At 35.7% G+C, this 8,268-nt stretch overlaps 1 protein-coding gene across 4 annotated transcripts in view; it reads left to right on the top strand.

Moving 5' to 3' along the window:
• The window catches only part of LOC115232563 (transcription factor Sp9-like), a 214,870-nt gene extending 212,885 nt beyond the window's left edge, over positions 1-1,985 (top strand). For all 4 annotated transcript variants that reach the window (XM_036498746.1, XM_029802516.2, XM_036498750.1 and 1 more), the window contains one exon: positions 1,564-1,985. The gene's annotated coding sequence lies outside the window, so the exon portion shown is untranslated. The remainder of the gene's footprint in view (positions 1-1,563) is intronic.
• The last annotated feature ends 6,283 nt before the right edge of the window (positions 1,986-8,268 follow it).

Genomic DNA, 8,268 nt, shown 5'->3' with positions numbered 1-8,268 from the left:
CTACATTCTGAGTTCAAATCCCGATGAGGTCAACTTTGCCATTCAGGATACTTTAAATAAAGTACCAGTCAAGTACTGGAACGATGATATCGACTAATCTCTTTCCTTAAAATTTGCTGTGCTTGTCTTTAAAACAGAAGCTGCTGCTCTTACTACTCTAAAGTTAGTGGCTGATAGGAATGGCAGAGTGGGACAAAAAAGACCTTGCGATATTTTTTCCAGTTCCGTATGTTATGAGCTCAAATCTTGCTGATGTCAATTTAGCATTTCATCCCTTGGGAGTTGATAAAGTATCAGTCAAGTACTGGCGACGATATTATCGACAATCAACTCCACCCCAATTGATAGCTTTATATTAAGGTCAGTGGATGTCAGAACTGATAGAGGTATGGACAAATCTTTACTGTATTTAGTAATGTCTCTTTAACTTCTGAGTTCAAATCACACTGATCTAAACTCTGCCTTTCTTCTTTCCGAGTTCGATAAAGTAAATATGTGTCATCCTCCCACAAATAAATGTGAGCTCTGTAGTAATTGGTTATTTTTAAGATAGTCGACATATTTAAAAAGGCGTCAGATAAAATTTGTAACTGCTTTAGTTACAGGCGTTTCCATTGTGAGTTTAACCACGCAGCAGTACACTTCACTATTCATTTGTCAAGTTTGAAATATAATAGATATATAACAACCAGTCAAATAGAAACAATGTAAGTGAAGGTACACCGATGTCCAGCCCTCAAATATCTGGCCTTGTTGCTGTGGTAGAAAACAATACTATTAATATTATTCTTATGACCAAGGCGATGAGTTGGCAGAATTGTTAGCACGCCGGTCAAAATGCTTAGCAGCATTTCGTCCGTCTGTACTTTCTGAGTTCAAATACCACCGACGTCGACTTTACCTTTCCTCCTTTCGGGGTCGATAAAATAAACACCAGTTAAAAACTGGTCGATGTAATCGATTTATCTTCCCCCGAAATTCCTGGCATTGGGACTATAGTAGAAAGGAATATTATCATTGTTACCAAGACGGCAACCTGGCAGAATCATTAGCGCGTCGGATGAAATGCTAGGCGGCATTTCGTCTGTTTGCTCTGTGTTCAAATTCCGTAGAGATCGACATTGTTTTTCAGCCTTCCAGGTTCGATGATAAAAGTACCAGTTACACACTGGTATCGTTGTAATCGACAAGCACCTCTCCCAAATCCCAGGCCTTGTGTCTATAGTAAAAAGGATTAATATATTATTGTGACGCAGGCGAAGAGCTGGTAGAAATGTTCGCGAGTGGAAGAATCTACTTAAAGAGGTTTCTTCCGGCTCTTTACTTTCTGATTTCAAATCCCACCCAGATCAGCTTTGCCTTTCATTCTTCTAGGGCCGTTAAAATGAATACCAGTTTAGCAAGTGGGTCAATGCAATCTACTTACCCCTCCACCTAAAATTGCTGGCCTTGTGCCAAAATTTGAAACCGTTATTATTATTGTGACTGTTGTTGTTTGCAAAAATATTTAAACTAAGTATGTTTTTAATGTTTTTTAAAACGATTTTTTTTTTCGTTTTCAAGCTAAAAATTATCTTTGGTCACCATGACAGACTGACAACAAAATAAGACAGAATTACAGACCACACATGCACGACAACAACTACAACAAAATTACAACAACGACAGCACACTGAGTAAAACAACACAGAAAAAAAACAACAATAATAAAAAAAAACAATAGTTGATATCTAAAACAAATAAAAAGAACAGTAAATGAAAAAAAATATTTCTAAAAGAAAAACAAATCAAACGAAATGTAAAAGAAAGTAAAAAAATAATAAAGTGGAATCTAACTCCAGTCCTGACGGGAAAAGAAAGCAGGATAAAAGAAAAGACAATAAGAAGCAACTTAAAAAAAAAACATGAACAATTATATACAAAATCGAAGTTATGAATAAACCAGTAAATAAATGAATACATCATGAAGGAATATCCTATGAAAATATGTTTTGTCTTATTTTATTTTGCTTTTCTGCTTTTTTTTTTATTTTCTAATTCTGACTTCTTTTCCATATTATGCGCACATTTCTATCCCTTCTCGGGTGAAACGTTAATCATAATAATTATTTGTACTTTTCTTTATAAGTTTTTACACACACACACACACACACACACACACACACACATATAAATATATAAGTAGATATATGTGTATATGTGTGTGTATGTAAAACTCAATTCTAGGGTTGAATGTAAGATAAATTTATGTACTTTAAATTGAAATTGTGAAAAAGTTACATGCTGATGTTTCTCTTTCAAGTTATCATTTTCCCCACTTTTCAGTATTTACACTTATACAGAATAAATACACACACAGACATATATATATATATATATATATATATATATATATATATATATATATATATATATATATATATATATGCATATATATATATATATATATATATATATATATAATATATATATATATTATATATATATATATATATATAATATATATATATATATGCATATATATATATATATATATATAGATAGATAGAAATGGCAAGACAACAAAAGAATGAAAGAGACCTTCATATTATGTAAAGACAGGAATTTATCTGTAAATATATTATGTGACACTTATTCGGTAGCCATGATAAAAATCCAAGTTTCGGATGTCGGAGTGGAAACCCATGTCGGCATCCCTTCAGGCATCAAAAAAAATGTTATGAAAATGACCGTTAAAACAAAGGGAAATTACTGTGTGATTGACTGTTATTGAGGCAAAAGAGCTATAAGAATGACCGTTAAGTAAAGGTAAGGGAGTAAAAATGTTCATAGCAATCACGTAAGCGCGCATGTCCATACACATGTGCGCCTTCACACCCGCGTACATGTGTCTATATGTATATACTCATCCACTCTCACTTGAAATACACACATGCTCACCCACACATTCGCCAAAAATATATACATACCTGCATACACGCTCGTACACACTCGCGCGCACAAAAAAGATTCATACACACGTCTATATACGCACATGCACAAGACAAAACAGGGTTAAATGCAAAATACAGAAAAATGTGTTAAAAAAGTGCAAAAAATATGCAATAAGAGTAAAACACGTCTATATACGCACATACTCGCATGCACGGACACACACACACGTCTGTATACGCACATAGCCGCACACGTGCGCACAAAAAATTCCCTATACACGTCTATATACGCACAGGAAAAATGCAGGGTGGAAGGTAGAATACAGAAAAGTTATGTGTGAAAAAATATATGAGCAATAAAACTATAAACCAAGATCTCTATAAATATGTAAAAAAAATATATTAAAAATATGTAAGAGATATAAGTAAAAAGTATAGAGAGGTAAAAAACTTGTATGTGGACACAATATAGAAAACAAGTCCTATCTGTAATCTGGGGGAGGAGGGGACAAAAAACGTAACAAATATTTAGCCACCAGTGGACATGAACCGAGAAGTTCAGTTCTTGAACTAAGACATGTGGCGGGGGTCTAGCTGCTTTTCCAGATATGCCATTTTTCCATATCACTAAGACCGCAGTTCTTCCAATGGAATTGTAACTGACACCTTTATCTTTTAAAGACCATATATGACTGGATAATTTGGTCGTTTTCCTTTTATCCCAGTGCCTGAAGCTCAAAGTGTGATTATTGAACCTAGCCTTGAAATTACACACTGTAAGGCCCACGTATTTCTTCGTCGAAACCGTGTCCTTAATGGATATAGAGTCCACGGTAGTTTCATTGATAATGGTCTCGGACATGCAAGCTCCATTTAGCGGGCACAAATTTTAATCCCTGCATGAACAGCTGGTTTCGTATTGTGGTTTTTGTGTGTTGTGTGCGATTATATTTTTAAAATTAGTATTTGAGCTGAAACTGATTTTTAAGTTATGTATATTGAAGAGCTTTCTGTAACTATGGTTCACTGGAAAATGTCTATCTGTCAGTGCTAAGAAATTCTTGCCTATATTAAAGGTCACTTCGGGTGAGTAGGCGGGTGTGAACCAGATAGTTTTCCTATTCCTATGTTTCCTTTTCTTTATTGTTGGACTGGTGGCAGGTGTATAGGTTATTTCCTCGCTAAATCCACTATCTTTTAGAGCTTTATTATATACTGGGACAACGCTATTAAGAATGTCCCTATCGGAGAAGAGGCTAGAAATTCTTTTGCTAATGTTTTTAACTAAATTTTTAAACACTATGGGGGGATGGCAGGAACCCACATTAATATAACTAAGTCTGTCGTTAGTTTTCCTATAAGGTTTATGAATATTCTTATTTAGATCTAAGGATACATCTAGGAAATTGACAACCGTCACATTGCTGTATGTAGTTATGCTAAGACCGAAAGTTTTCATCAAATAGATGATGTACTTCCTAAACCGATCCTATACTGGTCCATTGGTATTTGCGGTTAAAGTTAGGGCATCATCTTTGTAAATGGTGTAGTATACGTCAGGACAAGTCTTGCCCAAAGTATCGAGTAGGAACAGTTCAATAAGATCGCATATGCCTGCTCCATCATATGACCCCATGCTCACATCGAAAGCACCATCTGTATCGGTAGTCTTGACCCACTCTGCGATATCGCTGAAGAGTAAAGTCTTTCTAGCATGGAAGATTATGTCCTTATCCTGTGTACTGATATCTATGAATTTGCTTGCAAAGGTGAGGGCCTTATCTAGCAGTTCCTTAGAGATAGAGGCATAAAAATCGACAATATCGAATTGCGTGAATCTCGCTTTATTCTTAAACTTAATGGCTTTAAACCAGTGAACATCTTCTATACTATTGGACCATTGTACTAACCTTGCCGGATCGTGTCTACATATGGCTAACTATTTGTTATGTTTTTGGTCCCTCCCACCCCCGAGATTACAGATAGGACTTGCTTTCTATATTGTGTCCACATACAAGCTTTTTATCTCTCTATAATTTTACCTATATTTCTTTATATTTTTAATATATCTTTTTACATATTTATAGAGATATTGGTTTATAGTTATATTGCTCATATATTTTTTTACACTTAATTTTTCTGTATTCTACCGTCCACCCTGCATTTTTCCTGTGCGTATATATACGTGTATAGGGATTTTTTTGTGCGCACGTGCGGATGTGTGCGTGTGCGGGTATGTGCGTATACAGACGTGTGTGTGTGTGTGCGTGCATGCGAGTATGTGCGTATATAGATGTGTTTTACTCTTATTGCTTATTTTTACACTTTTTTTTACACATTTTTCTGTATTTTGTCTTCACCCTGTTTTTTCTTGTGCATGTGCGCATATAGACGTGTGCATTAACCTTTTTTGTGTGCGTGACAATTATTCGGTAGCCATGATAAAACTCCGAGTTTCGGATGTCGGGGCGGAAATTCACTCCGGTATCTCTTCAGTGATCGGGCCGTATATATATGGCAAATGAAAGATGGAAGAAAGAATATACGAGAATTTATTATTAATCAAGACAATTATTTCGACACATCTAACGTCGATTTCTCTTGGGTGGGACACTCAACAACTAGTTCAAGAGCATCCGGTGGTGCAGATGTCCCTCGTCGGGTGATGAATAAATACAACTCATTAAAATGGCTGTTCCGCAATGTAACTTTCCGTTTTGTAGAGAGAAAAGCAGCCAAACGGAAGAAATATCTTCATTTGTATAGATCAAAAATAAAATCACAGATGGGAGAAAGAGAAACGAATACGCAATCCAGCGAATACATATATATATATATATATATATATTATATATATATATATATATATATATATATATATATATAGCCGGCCGCCAACACTTTTTTCTGCAAAATAAGGGTAGCTTATCCTGTTCAGGCTATATTATTATCATTATCCTGCGTTTGAGAATTTAAAATCACTTCTTTAACTTTCTAAGACATCTCAACGCTTTTAATGTAAACTTTGTTTGTTAGTTTACGTTCATCGTAATTTGAATTTATATATATTTATATATCACCGTGATTACCGTGACCGACCAGGCTATCAGATGTTGCTACACATCGCTGGTCACAATGCGCTTCGCATTGTTTTAGCCTTTACATGACGCCACCCCGCTGGCTATGCGAGCAGGCCAACAGAAGAAAAAGTGAGAGAAAGTTGTGGCGAAAAAGTACAGCAGGGATCGCCACCATCCCCTGCCGGAGCCTCGTGGAGCTTTAGGTGTTTTGCTCAATAAACACTCACAATGCCCGGTCTGGGAATCGAAACTGCGATCCTACGACCTATATATTTATATTTATCTATATATATATATATATATAAATATATTGTTGAAAAGGAGTTAAGAGTTCATACAAATCAAAAATTATAGTTAAACAAGTATACAAATTTTGAAAAGGCACAAAATTATATTTTAAAGAATGTTTAATATTTTTGTTTGTGTGACTGATTTATAAGATATATCTATCTGATATTAGAAAGAATTCTCTGGGACGTCAGAGAGGAAATAAAATTGTGGGATTTTAACAGTTTGTACCTATATTTGAGTTATTATTTTAGCAACCCCCCCCCCTCCGACACACACATATTGAGGTATTCAGAGAGAGGGGGGGGAGAAAAAGAGAGAGTTGTGTATGTGTGTTTATATTCTGTAGAGTCTAAATGTAGAATAGGAAACGGAATGCCTTTCACTATTGAATTCGGTCTCTTCATGTTCTGAGTTCAGATTCCTGCTATCATCTTTGCTTTTTCCCTTTTGCAGGTTCTATAAAATTACTACGAAGTGAATTCCCTGACAAAATAAATCAATTTAACATTCCCTTTGTATGTTGGGGTACTTGTGTGAAACGGCAAAAATATGTATTTCTTTCAGGAGAGTTGTTTGCCCTTACATTCTTAGGAGAGGCGCAAGCTAAATAATCCTAATCAGTATGGTAAGCAAAGGTCTGCGATTCATATTAAACTATTGTCCTGCAAACTATATTAAAGTTTTATCTTCGTAACTGGGATGGTGCAATATCACCTATACTTATACGCTAAGCACATTGTCCGGAGTGTTGATGTTTCTGCCAGCTTGCCGCCTTGGTGTAGCCGATAGCATCGGTTTCAAATTTTGGCGCAAGACCGACAATTTCGGGGGGGGGGGGTTAGTCTGTTACATCGATCCCAGTGTTCAACTGGTGCTTATCTTATTTCCACCGAAAGAAAGAGCGGCAAAGTCGATGTAGAGCATAAAGACAGAGCATATGCTTCTAAGCATTTTGCCCGGCGTAGAAACGACTCGGCCAGCTCGCCGCTTTTGTTTTGCTGATAATATCGACACCAGTCCTTGATTACTATTCGTGTTATTGACTAGGAAGTATTAAAGGTAAAGTTGATCTTGGCGCGATTTGAACTCATGACGCAGCTACTAGAACTGAAACTCATATCATCTGTTATACCCGCAACAAGCTAAATATGGAGTTACAAATTCACATTGTTGTGTGGCTAGGACGATACTTTCGGAATTAAAAAGTAACAACATCACGTTTGAATCTGCTTGAGTTATTGAGGCGGCTCTGTTACTCAAAGCACCGAGCTTTAAGGCAAAATGATGTGTTGGATGCAAGTCATCGAGTACAGAGTTCTGGTCTGGTCTCAGCAGTAAATGCCTTCCACTAATTATAACGAAAATGTGCTAAAGTAGTGGACCTCTAAGTTTTCAGTCGACTTTCTAGAAATAACATCCAAATTTCCCTCAAATCCAATATCATCTTAAATGAAAGAAGATATATCAAATAAGAGACCCTTATAAAATTTTTGTCTGAAAAAGAAACAGAATTTTTATACTTTAATCTTTTTTATCATAGATTAGACTGACCATGATGTAACTGGGTAACGTAGTAGGAACGTACACCTTAAGATCCTTAGAGTAATATATCAAAATCCAGAATTCTCGTTTCCATCCTATTCATATAATGTCTAATAGATATTTATGCAATCTCCTTTTTTGAAGAGTTGGAGTGGTAAACAAAAAAGGTAAGTAAGTAGTAAATTCAAGCATGCTGCATTAGCAGTTGGGGAAACTAGCTTCAGTTGGAAAATGAAACTATATTGCTCAATTACCTTTAGAAAAACATTCCTGTTGATTGTAGTGGCTGCTGCTTACACGAAGATCATGTCTAACTTCAGAGGCATGTACAGTAAATATGGATATTCCAACCGTAATGATTCCTTCATTTTGAATATGTAGAGGGTGTAGTCAAATGTCTCCTACCTTTTTTCAGGAGAGTC

This window comes from Octopus sinensis, linkage group LG2 (assembly GCF_006345805.1).
Source record: "Octopus sinensis linkage group LG2, ASM634580v1, whole genome shotgun sequence".
Lineage (NCBI taxonomy): Eukaryota > Metazoa > Mollusca > Cephalopoda > Octopoda > Octopodidae > Octopus > Octopus sinensis.
The sequence above is the reverse complement of the archived record's forward strand: the minus strand, read 5'-3'. Positions and strand labels throughout refer to the sequence as shown.